The sequence below is a fragment of the Tiliqua scincoides genome, chromosome 2 (assembly GCF_035046505.1).
Source record: "Tiliqua scincoides isolate rTilSci1 chromosome 2, rTilSci1.hap2, whole genome shotgun sequence".
NCBI lineage: Eukaryota > Metazoa > Chordata > Lepidosauria > Squamata > Scincidae > Tiliqua > Tiliqua scincoides.
The window spans coordinates 267,953,964-267,966,374 of NC_089822.1; the positions used below are offsets into that span (position 1 = coordinate 267,953,964).

The 12,411-nt window shown below is 50.5% G+C and overlaps 1 pseudogene; it reads left to right on the top strand.

The window, feature by feature from the left end:
- The first annotated feature begins 1,743 nt into the window (after window positions 1-1,743).
- The window catches only part of LOC136640531 (zinc finger protein 721-like), a 33,089-nt pseudogene continuing 22,421 nt past the window's right edge, over window positions 1,744-12,411 (top strand).

Consider the following 12,411-nt stretch of genomic DNA (forward strand, 5'->3'; position numbering starts at 1 on the left):
GCAGGCGTTGGCCATTTTCGTTCATCTTCCCAGTGCTGAACTGACCTAAGCAAGTGGGCCATGAACTGTTATCAGCACCAACTCAAGCATTGAAATCGCCGAGGATGAACAATGGCTCTTTTACGGGGATCTTCTTGATAGTGGTGGCCAGGTCATCGTAGTATTTGTCTTTGGCTTCTGCTGGAGACAACAGAATCAGTGCATAAGCACTGATGAGAGTGACAGGTCCTGCTGATGACTGGAGCTGCAGGGACAAAATTCTTTCACTTCCCACATTCCTCTATGGTGAGGAATTTTTGATATGGGCAGCAGAAAGATTGGAACAGAGAGGGCAGAAGGGGCCTTCATTACTGAAACCAAAGCGAAAAATAACAGGATGAGGTAGAGACACTGGAGAACAGGATTTTAGATCTAAAACAGAGGGGCCAAGTACTTTTTGACTCTGGTGTATGTTTGCTTCATGTTACCTCTTCAATTGGGGGAGCTTTTCCAGGGAGGCCCTGCCATTATTTTGGTGTCTAGCCCTGGCCTTCTCTGGCCCAACAGACTCCAAGGAAGGCAGTGACAAGACAATTCCTTCCAACTTGTAACAAGCTCCCCATCACTGGCAGAAACGGACGCTGGCAGGGAGGAACAGCTAAGCTTGGAAACCAGAAGGACAAGGGCATGAGTGGGCATTTGGAGAAGGGGACGGAAGGGGAGCCCCAGCCCCTCCCCTTCAGAGCTAATCCGGTGGAGGGGAGCAAAATGGAGAGTGTCCCTGAGAGGACTTCTGGGCTTTTGCCTCTGTCCAGCTCCCCCCGCCCGGAATGGCTCCAGAGGGGAGGGGGCTGCCTGCACGCTGGGCTGAGGCTCCCTGCAAAACCCAGGGCTCTGCATCCCCTCTAGCTACACCACCGGGGCTGAGGAGGGGCGATGCCCTTTCACTACAGCAGGGAGGTCATTTCACAAGCATCGACTTGTGCTCAGGCATCTGACAAGTGCCAGTCCTTTTGCACACTCAGGAAGAATCCTTTGCAACCTGTGGCGCCCCCGACATCAGCCCTGCCGAGTCCAGCTTCCTGCATCTCAGTGGCCCACCGAGTGCTTCAGGGACCGCACAAGAGGACAAGACGCCACCTGTGTCCAGTGCCTCACTGCTGCATGTGGCTGAACCCCTTCTGTCCTGGGGGGCCCTGAAGTATCTCCCCCACTCCACCCCACCCTGTAGTCTTTGCCTTCATCCCTCTGACACGTGGCCCCTCCCGCCACTTCCACCGTCCAGATCGACGCCCCCCCAGGACAGGTCCGAAGGCAGTACGCGGGGGGGGGGCAGCTGCAGTTCGCCTTCTCAGCCCCTCCCCTGGCCGGCCTTGGAGTCTGTTCCCCCAACACCAGCACTCCCCCCTTCCCACTCAGCGCAGCCCCGCGACTGCAGAGGGGTTGAAGACCCGCACGAGGTGGTGGAGGAGGCAGAGCGGGGCGGCGCAGGAGGGCTTTCCCACTCGCTCCCCCCCATTTGCGCCTTTAGCAGTGCGGCGTCGCTGCTGTTAAGGCTTGCGGGGACGGGCAGCCTCCTGCACAGTGGCGTAGTCAGGGGGGAAGCACCAAGTCCTGCAGGGAGCCCCCTCGGAGCCAGTCCGGGCCAGGGGCGCGCTGGACCTGCTTGTGCTGCTCTCGCTCTCTGCTGCGCGGCACTGCGAGGGTTAAGCAGAGCCATTGGGGGGGGCGGAGTGGGGCAGCCCTTTCCTCCTCCGCCCTTTTCGCCTCCCGAATCCGGAAAGCCTGCAGCCTCCCCGGAGCCTCCGGAGCTGGCCCGTCGGGGGTCCGGAAGGAGTCCCAGGTCTGCAGGTGGGTCCCAGGTGGGTCGAGGGAAACTGGGGGGAGGCCAGGCTCGAAGGCTGTGCTCCGGGATGGGCTGTCTACGTGGGGCGGGGGCTGAGAGGGAGCCTGGAGAAGGCGGGCGCGAAGGGGCGAGGCGGGCCCCTCGGCAGGGAAAGAGGCCAAGAGCAGCAGGAGCACGTGGGGGGAGTCGCTGAGGACCCCTCCCGAAGGGGGAACGGGCGCGGCTCCCAACCAGTCCAGGAGCCCGAGATGGAGATCCGCGAGATGCCCCAGGCGGGGTGAAGGAGCAGCTCTCCCACCCCCAGCACCCCCAGCCCCACTTGCAGCACCCCCAGCCTGGCGGGCGGGGCTGGCAGAGGCAGCGGGGAGCATCTGGGCAGTGCTGGAGGGCCGCGAAGAGCTCCCCCCAGGACTCCTGGGGAGCAGGCAGGGCTGCCTGGAGACTCCTTCCAGCCGCTGGGACCAGCAGTGAGGCCATCCCAGTTGGGGAGTCAGGAGCCCTCTCATCCAAAGCCTGGACCTCTTCCCTTTCCAGAGGTCCACCAGGGAGAAAGAAAGAGCGAAACATGGATGTGGAGCTGATGGGAATCCTTCCAGCATCTGGGATTGGTCCAGGGAGCAGAGAGTCCATTAAGGAGCTGAGCCCCAGAAGGAGGCAGTGAGGAGGACAAGGGAAGAGCTCCAAGTGTATGTCCTGCAGAGAGTGACCTCCCTGAGTAGCCTGAAAACATTGCAAAGCTTTGAGCAGAGAGGGGTGGGAAAGAAGCCTCCAGGTGGGGAGGGAGGCCCAGGATCACAGCCCAGCCAGTGGAGGGGAAGGGGAGGGGGCCGAGAAGGCACACTGAAATACCCCCCCCCCCCAGCTGCCAATAGCATGCTGAACTCTTGGTCTGCTCTTGGGTGCCTTTGTTTCTATGGTGAGGGGTTTTTATGTGGGCAGCGGAAAGGCTGGAACAGAGTGGGCCAGAAGGGGCCTTCATCTCTGAAATCAATGCCAACAATAGCAGGATGAGGTGGAGACACTGGAGGCCAGGATTTTAGACCTAAAACGGAGGGGTCGGGTACTTTTTGACTCTGGTGTATGTTTACTTCATATTGTATCTTCAGTTTATATATTTAAAATTGTGTTTTATTTGTTCAACTGTCAGGATCTTTGCTGATTTCAACAGAGGCCGAGGCAAGAAAAGTCATAAGAAAATCCTTTGGATTTTGCAGCTGAAAAGGATCTTTCCAGCACCCCTGCCTGATCCTAAAGTCCTAGAGATTTTGTTGGAAGGTTGATGCTCTCAGAAGAATGAATTGAGGAAGGTGAGTAGGGGGAGCCCCTCAGTGACTGAGCAGGGAAGACCCAGCCCCAGTGTCTGCCCTGTGGAGAGGAGCCACCTTACCCAGCCTGCATCAAAACAGCCACATCTTCCAAGGCGTGTGTCTCAGTGTCTCCCCTTTCCAGAGGTGCAGAGATAACTGGGCTTCCACCTCTGGCTGAAGTATTAGTGCCGGGCAACAGGACATCACCTGGAATAGATACAGCTCCTCTCTTAGGGACTGGGCTTTGGGGAAGAATAGCGGCAGCAGGAATGACTCAGAAGGAATGGCGACCCTTAGCGGTCCTAAAAAGAGGCATGTTTCGCAAGGAGATTGAGGCTGCAATCCTATCCATGCTTACCTGGGAGTAAACCCCACTGATTATAATGGGACTTGCTTCTGAGTAGACATGCATAAGGGCCCAATCCTATCCAGTTTTCCAGTGCAGGTACAGCCATGTCAATGGGGCATGCACTGCATCCTGTGGTGGGGAGGCAATCACAGAGGCCTCCTCCAGGTATGGGAATCAATGCCAAAAATAGCAGGATGAGGTAGAACAATTTTTCCCTTACCTCGTGTGATGTCCATGGGAGGTCTCTGCAGGGTGGGCGTTCGTGGGGGATTGACAGCGAGAGGAGAGAGGGTTTGGAAGGGTCGTGGAGTCTTTGGCAAAGGTCGATACCAGCGGTTTATTTGGGTGATGCTCTTTACATTCATCTGGTCCTATTACAGCACAGGACCAGGAGACGTCAGTCCTTTAACAGGAACTCCGCCTGTTCAGTGTCCGAGGACAGGAATTTCTCCCAAGAAATTGATTGGGTCCCATGGCTGAAAGGAAGTCCTGGGACCCCAGAGGGCTGTCTCATGTAGTGTGGCTCGTCTGGGAAGGGGCTAGGGTGCTGCAGGCTCCCCTTCACTCGTTCTGCCATAATCTACACCTCCTGTTATCTGTTTGAGAATTCATAGGGCCCCTGTGTTGGGTCCTTTGTGGTGAATTGGGCAGGCTGCCTTTGGCCCCCACCATGGGCCTAGTCTGTATTCCTGAGGGAGGGGTCATTCCCCTCCAGGATCGGGACACTTGACCCCTTTCCAGAGCTTCCTTGGCCCCGTGATGTCAGGAAGGTGAGAGGTGATGCCCCAGAGATCACTGCTCCTACCTTTGCCCCTTACACCCCAGAGGGAGCCTGGTGAAGAGCGACTGCTGTCTTGGCAGCCAGGCTCCTTATGAGCCCATCAGTCAGGTGGCCAGGTCTCTGCCCTTCTAAACAGCTACGCTCCCGTGTGCAGGAATGTCAAGAGCTGGGCTTTGGGAGAGAGTGCACTGGAGTCGCTGGTTCTGAAATGCCCAGATAGATTTGGCCTGGACCTCTTTTCTCCCCTGTTCTTCCTCAACTCATTTGCTTGGTTGGGGACAAGGCTTCACTGTCCCAAAGGCAGCAGAATGCGAGATAATGCGAGACGCGGCCTGTGGAAATCGGCTCCTGACCTTCCAGTGCAGTTGAGCTCAGTAGCATCTTTATGCCATTTAAGAATGAAACTGCGCATGGGAGACCCCACAGCACAAAACAGCCATGTTTTAGCATTCATATGATGACATTAAAGGTGCTGATAGGCCTGTGAGAGTCCAGGGAGGCCCTCCTCTTGGGACTCCTCCACAGAAACAACGCCTACTACCTCCATTCCAAGATTAGGTCAGGTTGCAACAGGCCAAGCAACCATAATTGTGATTCTTCTGCACAACAGCTCATTGAGAGTCACTCTCTGAGCAGAGTGTGATCCTGTGCATCCTTTCAAGGGGGCCAGTCAGTGCCACAGCATCCAGTGGTGTTTACTTCTGAGTACACATCTCTAGACGCTTTAGAGATGCCACTTCCCTATTACACTAGGAACATAAAGAAAGCCTCGCTGGATCAGGCCCAGGGCCCATCTAGTCCAGCTTCCTGCATCTCACAGCAGCCCACCAGATTTCTCAGGCAGCACACAAGATACTTGCATCTTGCTGGCACTCCCCTGCATCTGGCATTCTGTTTACACCCACACCTCCCAACAAAGACATGCATGTCTACTCAGAAGTAAGTCTCATTAGAGTTGGTGAGGCTTACTACCAGGAAACTGTGGATAGGATTGGGCTGTTAATTCCTTGGTGGGGGGGAGGGCGAAGTCTTCTGCTGTGAAGACAGATGCTAAGAACTCATTTAATTTCTCTGCCATCTCCAAGTCTCCTTTTATCTCCCCTTTCCCTCCCTCCCCATCCAGATGGCCAACTGCTACTCTGGCGACTGTCTTGCTTCTAACATATTTGAAGAAGCTTTTATTATTCCCCTTAATGCTGCTGGCTGTGTGTTCCTCATAGTCTCTCTTGGACTTCCATATCACCTTCTCACATCTCTTTTGCCACAGTTTATGTTCCTTTTTATTCTCCTCATTAGGGCAATACTTCCATTTACAGAAGGGCTTCCTTCCCCTTTATGGCCTCTCTAAGTTGGCTGGTTAGCCATGTGGGCACCTCCTGGACTTAGTGGAGCCCTTCTTCCTTTGCGGTATACACTGCTCCTGGGCCTCTATTTCTGATGTTTTAAGCAACCTCCATGCACTCTGGAGAGATTGGACCCTCTTTACCTTCCGTTTCAACTTCTTCCTAATCAGCCTCCTCATTTGAGGGAAATCCGCCCATAAGAAGTCAAGGGTTTTTGTGACAGATTTGCCTGGTACTCTTCCCCCAACATGCATGTCAAAACAGTTCGCAGCATGTCACTGTTTCCCAATGGCTTAGCAACATTTACATCTCTAACCAAGTCCTGAGTACCGCACAACATTAAATCCAGAGTCACCTGTCTTCTCATGGGCTCCATGACTAGCGGCTCTAAGGCACAGTCATTTAGCCTGTCAAGAAATTTGGACTCTCTTTCCTGACCAGAACATGAATTGACCCGGTGGATATGAGGAAATTTGAAGTCCCCCATTTTTACAACCCTGTCCCTCCTTGATAGCTCCCTGATCTATTTTCTCATTTCAAGGTCCCCTTCTGCCTTCTGGCCCGAAGGACAATTATACGCCCCCACTATTATCCCACTTGGGCCGGGTAGTTTAACCCACAGAAATTCTATGTTGGAGGCAGACCCGCCTTCCATCTCAACTCTGCTAGATTCTACCCCTTCTTTAACATAAATGGCCACCCCTCCTCAACACGTCCACTGCTAATCAGGATTCTCTCTCCGATCCAGGAACTGGTGGACAGGCCAATGAGGATCTGAGGGAGCCTTGTGGGATGTCATCGGACATTTCCATGCTGGAGGTAGAGGAAGAGACTTTTAGAAAGCAAGATGGATCAGGGAGGGAGGAGGGAAGACAGACCCCTGCCTGGAGGACTAAACGCGTTTGTCTCCATGAACTCCCAATCAAAGAGGAACATTCCAAAGTAAGGAGATGTGAGATGTGTCCTTTGCATGAGGAAACTACCAGTACAAGCACACATCCTACTTTCTGTGAAAGGAGGCACACAAGGGAGAGAACTGCGCATCAGAAAAGATCAAGGAAGCAGGAGGGAAACCACACACAGAAAGGGAGAAATAAATCTGGTGCTTGTCAGGGTGGCAGTTTGAACATCCTCCCAGTCAATCCACAGAAAAAAACTGAAAAGGGGAAGGAAAAATGTCCTCAGTGTGGAAAGACCTTCAACAGTAAATCACACCTTACAGTACATCAAAGAACCCACACTGGAGAGAAACCATATAAATGCTTAGAATGTGGGAAGTGTTTTAGTCATCATACACACTTCACTTACCATCAAAGAACCCACACAGGTGAGAAACCATACAAATGCTTGGAGTGCAGAAAGAGCTTTAGTGCAAGTGGAGACCTCACTAAACATCAAAGAACCCACACAGGGGAGAAACCATATAAATGCTTGGAGTGTGGAAAGAGCTTCAGTCAGAACTCAAGCCTGACTTTGCATCAAAGAACCCACACAGGGGAGAAGCCATATAAATGCTTGGAGTGTGGAATGAGCTTCAGTGTGAGCTCACACTTGACTGTGCATCAAAGAACACACACAGGTGAAAAACCATATAAATGCTTGGAGTGTGGAAAGTGTTTTAGTAAGCAAGTACACCTCACTTATCATCAAAGAATCCACACAGGTGAGAAGCCATATCAATGCTTGGAGTGTGGAATGAGCTTCAGTTTGAGCTCAAGCCTGACTGTGCATCGAAGAAGCCATACAGGTGAGAAACCATATAAATGCTTGGAGTGTGGACAGTGTTTTAGTCAGCAAGCAAGCCTCACTAAACATCAAAGAATCCACACAGGTGAGAAACCATATCAATGCTTGGAGTGTGGAAAGAGCTTCAGTCAAAGGTCACACCTTGCTGTGCATCAAAGAACCCACATAGGTGAGAAACCATATAGATGCTTGGAATGTGGAAAGTGTTTTAATCAGCAAGCAAGCCTGACCTATCATCAAAGAATCCACACAGGTGAGAAACCATATCAATGCTTGGAGTGTGGAATGAGCTTCAGGTTAAGTTCAAGCCTGACTGTGCATAGAAGAACCCATACAGATGAGAAACCATATAAATGTTTGGAGTGTGGAAAGAGCTTTAGTGCATGTTCGGTCCTCACTTATCATCAAAGAATCCACACAGGTGAGAAACCATATCAATGCTTGGAATGTGGAAAGTGTTTTAGTTATCAAGCAAGCCTCACTTATCATCAAAGAATCCACACAGGCGAGAAACCATATCAATGCTTGGAGTGTGGAAAGAGCTTCAGTGATAGCTCAAGCCTAACTGTGCATCAAAGAACCCACACAGGTGAGAAACCATATAAATGCTTGGAGTGTGGAAGAAGCTTCAGTACAAATAGACACCTGACTAAACATCAAAGAATCCACACAGGTGAAAAACCATATTAATGTTTGGAGTGTGGAATGAGCTTCAGTGTGAACTCAAGCCTGACTTTGCAGCAAAGAACCCCCAAAGGGGAGAAGCCATATAAATGCTTGGAGTGTAGAAAGAGTTTCTGCTGGAGCTGAGATCTGACTTTGCACCTAAAACCCACACTGGAGAGAAACTGCTTGGAAATAGTGTTGCCAGAGGTGGGGTGGCGCACCATGTAAGCGGTTCCTGAGGAGATAAATGCCCAGCCGGGGGGGGGGGGCTGTTCCCAGGAGAATCCAGCCATCCATTGGCATTGCCAATTTGCCATCGTCCATTGCTGTCATCGGCATGAAGAATTCTCGCTCAATTCAAGCTGAGGGCCCCAAGCAGGGAAGGGCTTTGGAAGACTTAAGTAAGTGTTATTCTGCTGTGTGTGCCTGGCATTGACTGGTTAATTGGTTGCCTGATTTGGTTTTCTGCCCGTGAGAAGAGGAGGAGGAGGGGGAGGCTTTCCCTTTCCATTGTTTATTTACGTGAGAAGAAACCTTGGAGGAGATTTGCCGAACCTGCTATGGATATATGAGAAGATAATTACAATTCCATAACTCTAAATTTCGGTCCACCGTCCCTGGATATAGTTTCTGTTTAGGCGCATTCATTGCTTTGCTTTGGAGTTTTGTTTTCTTGCTGGATGTTTTGCATTTCTTTGGATGTGATAATGAGTGGAATGTGGCTGGCATGGCAACAAGAATGTAAACAGTAGAAATAAGCATAGCGCACTAGGAACATCTAGCGCAGGGGTGTCCAAACTTTTTGGCAGGACGGCCACATCATTTCTCTGACACTGGGTTGAGGGGACGGGAATTAATTTACATTTCAAACTTGAATAAATTTACATCCATGAATATATTAGAGATGGAACATAAGAATGAATGAAGGTCTTGCAATAGCTCCAGGCCTATAAAAGGCCTTGCACAAAGCAGGACTGGCCTTTCCTTTGCTGCCACTGCTGCATCACAGACATGAAACAGCAAGCAGTGGACGGAGCTCTCATCCCACAGGTCACGCGAGAGGTCAAACAGTTGCCCTCATGCTGAGTGCAGTTGTGTCGGGCCAACATGTTCTCCAGCAAGTCCCCAGAGGACCAGAGGCTCATTGGAGACTGGGGGCTCCCCACGGGCCAGATTGGGAGTCCCAGAGGGCCGCAAGTGGCCCCCGGGCCGGGGTTTGAGCACTCCTGATCTAGTGGATTGAAAAGGACTCTTCAAGAACAGGATTTGTGTTTATAAGTGAAGCAAGGACAATATGCTGAGGACATCTAGTGGTCTTAAAGAATATTGCAAGAAAATGGCTTTATTTGGCTTTATAATTTTCTTTGTTGCTTTTTATGGGTGAATAGTTGATTTGTTGTCGATGTGATGTGACGTATAGACAATTGAAAGTGATATATTTGATTTCAGATATTTGAGTTTTCCAGGAAGGAAGAAAGAAGATGATGGGTAAAGGAGCCAAAGGAATCTGGAGCTCCCCAGCCCCAGAGACAGGCCTGGGAAAATTAGTGCAAGAGGAACCGCAAGGGAAAGACTGGAAACAGGCAATGCGAGATAATATGGAAAAATGGTTGGCAATGGGACAGCAACAAACAAATCAATCTTTGGAGGTCCAAGCTAGCCTGGATGTTTTAACTAAACAATTACCGTAGATCAGTGTTTCTCAAACTGTGGGTTGGGACCCACAAGGTGGGTCGGGAGCCAATTTCAGGTGGGTCCCCAATCATTTCAATATTTTATTTTTAATATGTTAGACTTGATGCTACCATGGAATGTGACGGCAACTGGGGAAATGTGACAGATCTGTACTTTGAATAGGCTACTATGTTATGCTTTTTACTCCTGGGTAATTGTGGGTAGTATGATTACAGCCTAGGATTGTTCAAAATTTCCCTGCTTGATGATGTCACTTCTGGTCATGACATCACTTCTGGTGGGTCCTGACAGATTCTCATTTTAAGAAGTGGGTCCCAGTGCTAAATGTGTGAGAACATAAGAACATTATGTTCTTAACCACTGCTGTAGATACTCACCTATAAGGCAAAAAATATTTTGCCAGAAACCCAGCCTGAATCATTGCCTTGCCTTATCTCTGGGGCAGGCAAGCAGCGAGGGTGGGGGGAGTCCAGCCAGCCAATCACTATTGTGGGAGGGAGGGAGGGACAAGAAAGAAAATGAACTGCAGCCTTGTGCAGGCTGGGGCTGCTGCTGAGTGTTCACCGCTGCTTGCTGTGCACTCCATGTGCTCCTTCAGGCTGTTGCCCAGCTGTCGTGCAGCTCAATGCGCTGGGCACTGCAGGGGCACCTGCCATCGCAACCCTCAGCAGCCCCCCCTCACTCAGAGCAGGAGGCCAGGAGACAATGAGCTGTGTGCGCATGTGTGGGAGGGGCCTCCGAGCGAGGAAGATGTAGTCATTTGAGTCCATGTCCTCCTTCCTTCTTGTTCCCCTTTCCCACTGTATATAAACTCAAGCACTCCTTTGGGAAGCCCAACTTGCTTCCCATCTTTCTATCTCCCCACAGATGAAACTGGACAGGGTGGGGGGAGGGGGGAGAGTGAGCTTTTTAAAGAGAGAGAGAGAGAGAGAGAGAGAGAGAGGCAGACTGCAGCAGCCTGTACCTTTGTTTCTCAGGCCATTGAAAGGGTTAAGTCCATCTCCTCTTTCCTTCTTGTTTCTGCCCCTCCCCCTTATTGAATCCAAACTTTAAACTCTGTTGCAAAGCTGAGGCTTGCTGACCCCTTTCCCCATAATCATTCACCACTTAGGAAGTTGTACTGGGGGAGAGGAAGAGTTAACTTTTATAAAAGGAAAAGTGTGTGTGTGTGTGTGAGAGAGAGAGCACTTAAAACAGTTGTTATGCAGGACCAAAGAGACTACTGACACCAATTATTGTTCAGAATGGAACCTTAACCAAATAAAAACACAACCTAGTTCCAAATTCCCTGAGGCAGGCAGGCAGGCACTATGCAGGCAGGAGGCAGCAGGACTTGAGGCCAAGGGGCTGGGTGATTGCTCCCTGGTTCTCTGCGTGGCTCTTCCAGGGGCTCCTTGCTGCAACTCTCTCCTCAGCTCAGGTTTCAGCTCTCAGCAGCAGGGTCTCTCCCAGCTCAGTCTTGAAGCTCCTCTCAGCAAGGCTTCCCTGGTGGTCTATCCAAGCCCAGTCTTGTGCAGCCCCTTTTATAGGCCTCTGCACACAGCAGCCTCTATCTTCCCTCCGTGGGTCCTGCAGCCTCCTCTCCTGCAGCAGTTTTCCCTCAGGTCCTCCTCAGTCAAACTCAGCTTTCTTACACATAACACAATTAAGGCAAAATCCTATCCTCACTTTCATGGGAGTAAGCCCATTGACTACTAAGGGACTTGCTTCTGAGTAGGCATGCCTAGGATTGGGCTCCCAGTCTATTCCCTCTTCTTGTTTTCCTCTCCACCTACCCCTTACTGTATACAGTCACACTTCAATCCTTCCCTTGCAAAGTTTTTTGCAAACCTCCTTGTTAACCTCCTTTCCCCCTATCCTCACCAATGAAATTGGACTGGAGGGGAAAATTCCCTGCATTTGTGTATAGGGGGGTGGGGAGCATCTGTGAAAGAGAGAGAGAGAGGGGGGGGGCAATCTCCCTGTGTGTGGAAGAATCCTGGAGACCTTGCAAAGATGCAAAACACAGGAAAAGCAGAGGGTAGAATTTAAAGAATTATTCTGCAGCAACAGGTATTTTAGCCAGAGATCTTCACTGTTTGCTGGCAGGAGCTGAGAAGCACTTGCAACTGCTGCTTATGTTGTAAGCTTTGAGGAGAGCATGTTTGCTTCTGCAATATCCCCAGGCAATCAGGCATTTATGCAGCAAAGTTTAGCTGCCTCTGAGATCCCATTGCAATGTTCTGTGCAGGAGCCCCTGCAACCCTCCTGGGGGAGAAATAAGTGATTAATTGCTATCCCTGAGGTTCCTACCCCCCACTTGGGGTTGTGTGTGAATCATCTTATTGGCTTGCTGTATTGTACTTCACACTGGCTTTTTACTAGTTGTGTTCTTACAGCCTTGCTAGTTGTCTGTTGTTTATTATAATATGGATTCATTAAATTAAATTCATGTATATGTGTTCCTAGAGGCTTTTGATGCTACATTAACCACAGGAGGGGGATAATCTTGTGCTTGAGAAATTATCTCTGAGTATTTTCTTGATCCTTACTAGTAATACATTAAATTCTGAAAGGGTCAGGGGAGAGAATAAATCCTTTAGGTGGAATAGGTGCTTTGATGCTGCTAATTCTTGCCTTATTTCCAGTGGTCTTCCTTCACCTCACCCTCTTTCAAAAGTGGAGATAACTGGACTAAATTGTGAGGTCAGAGCAAGCAA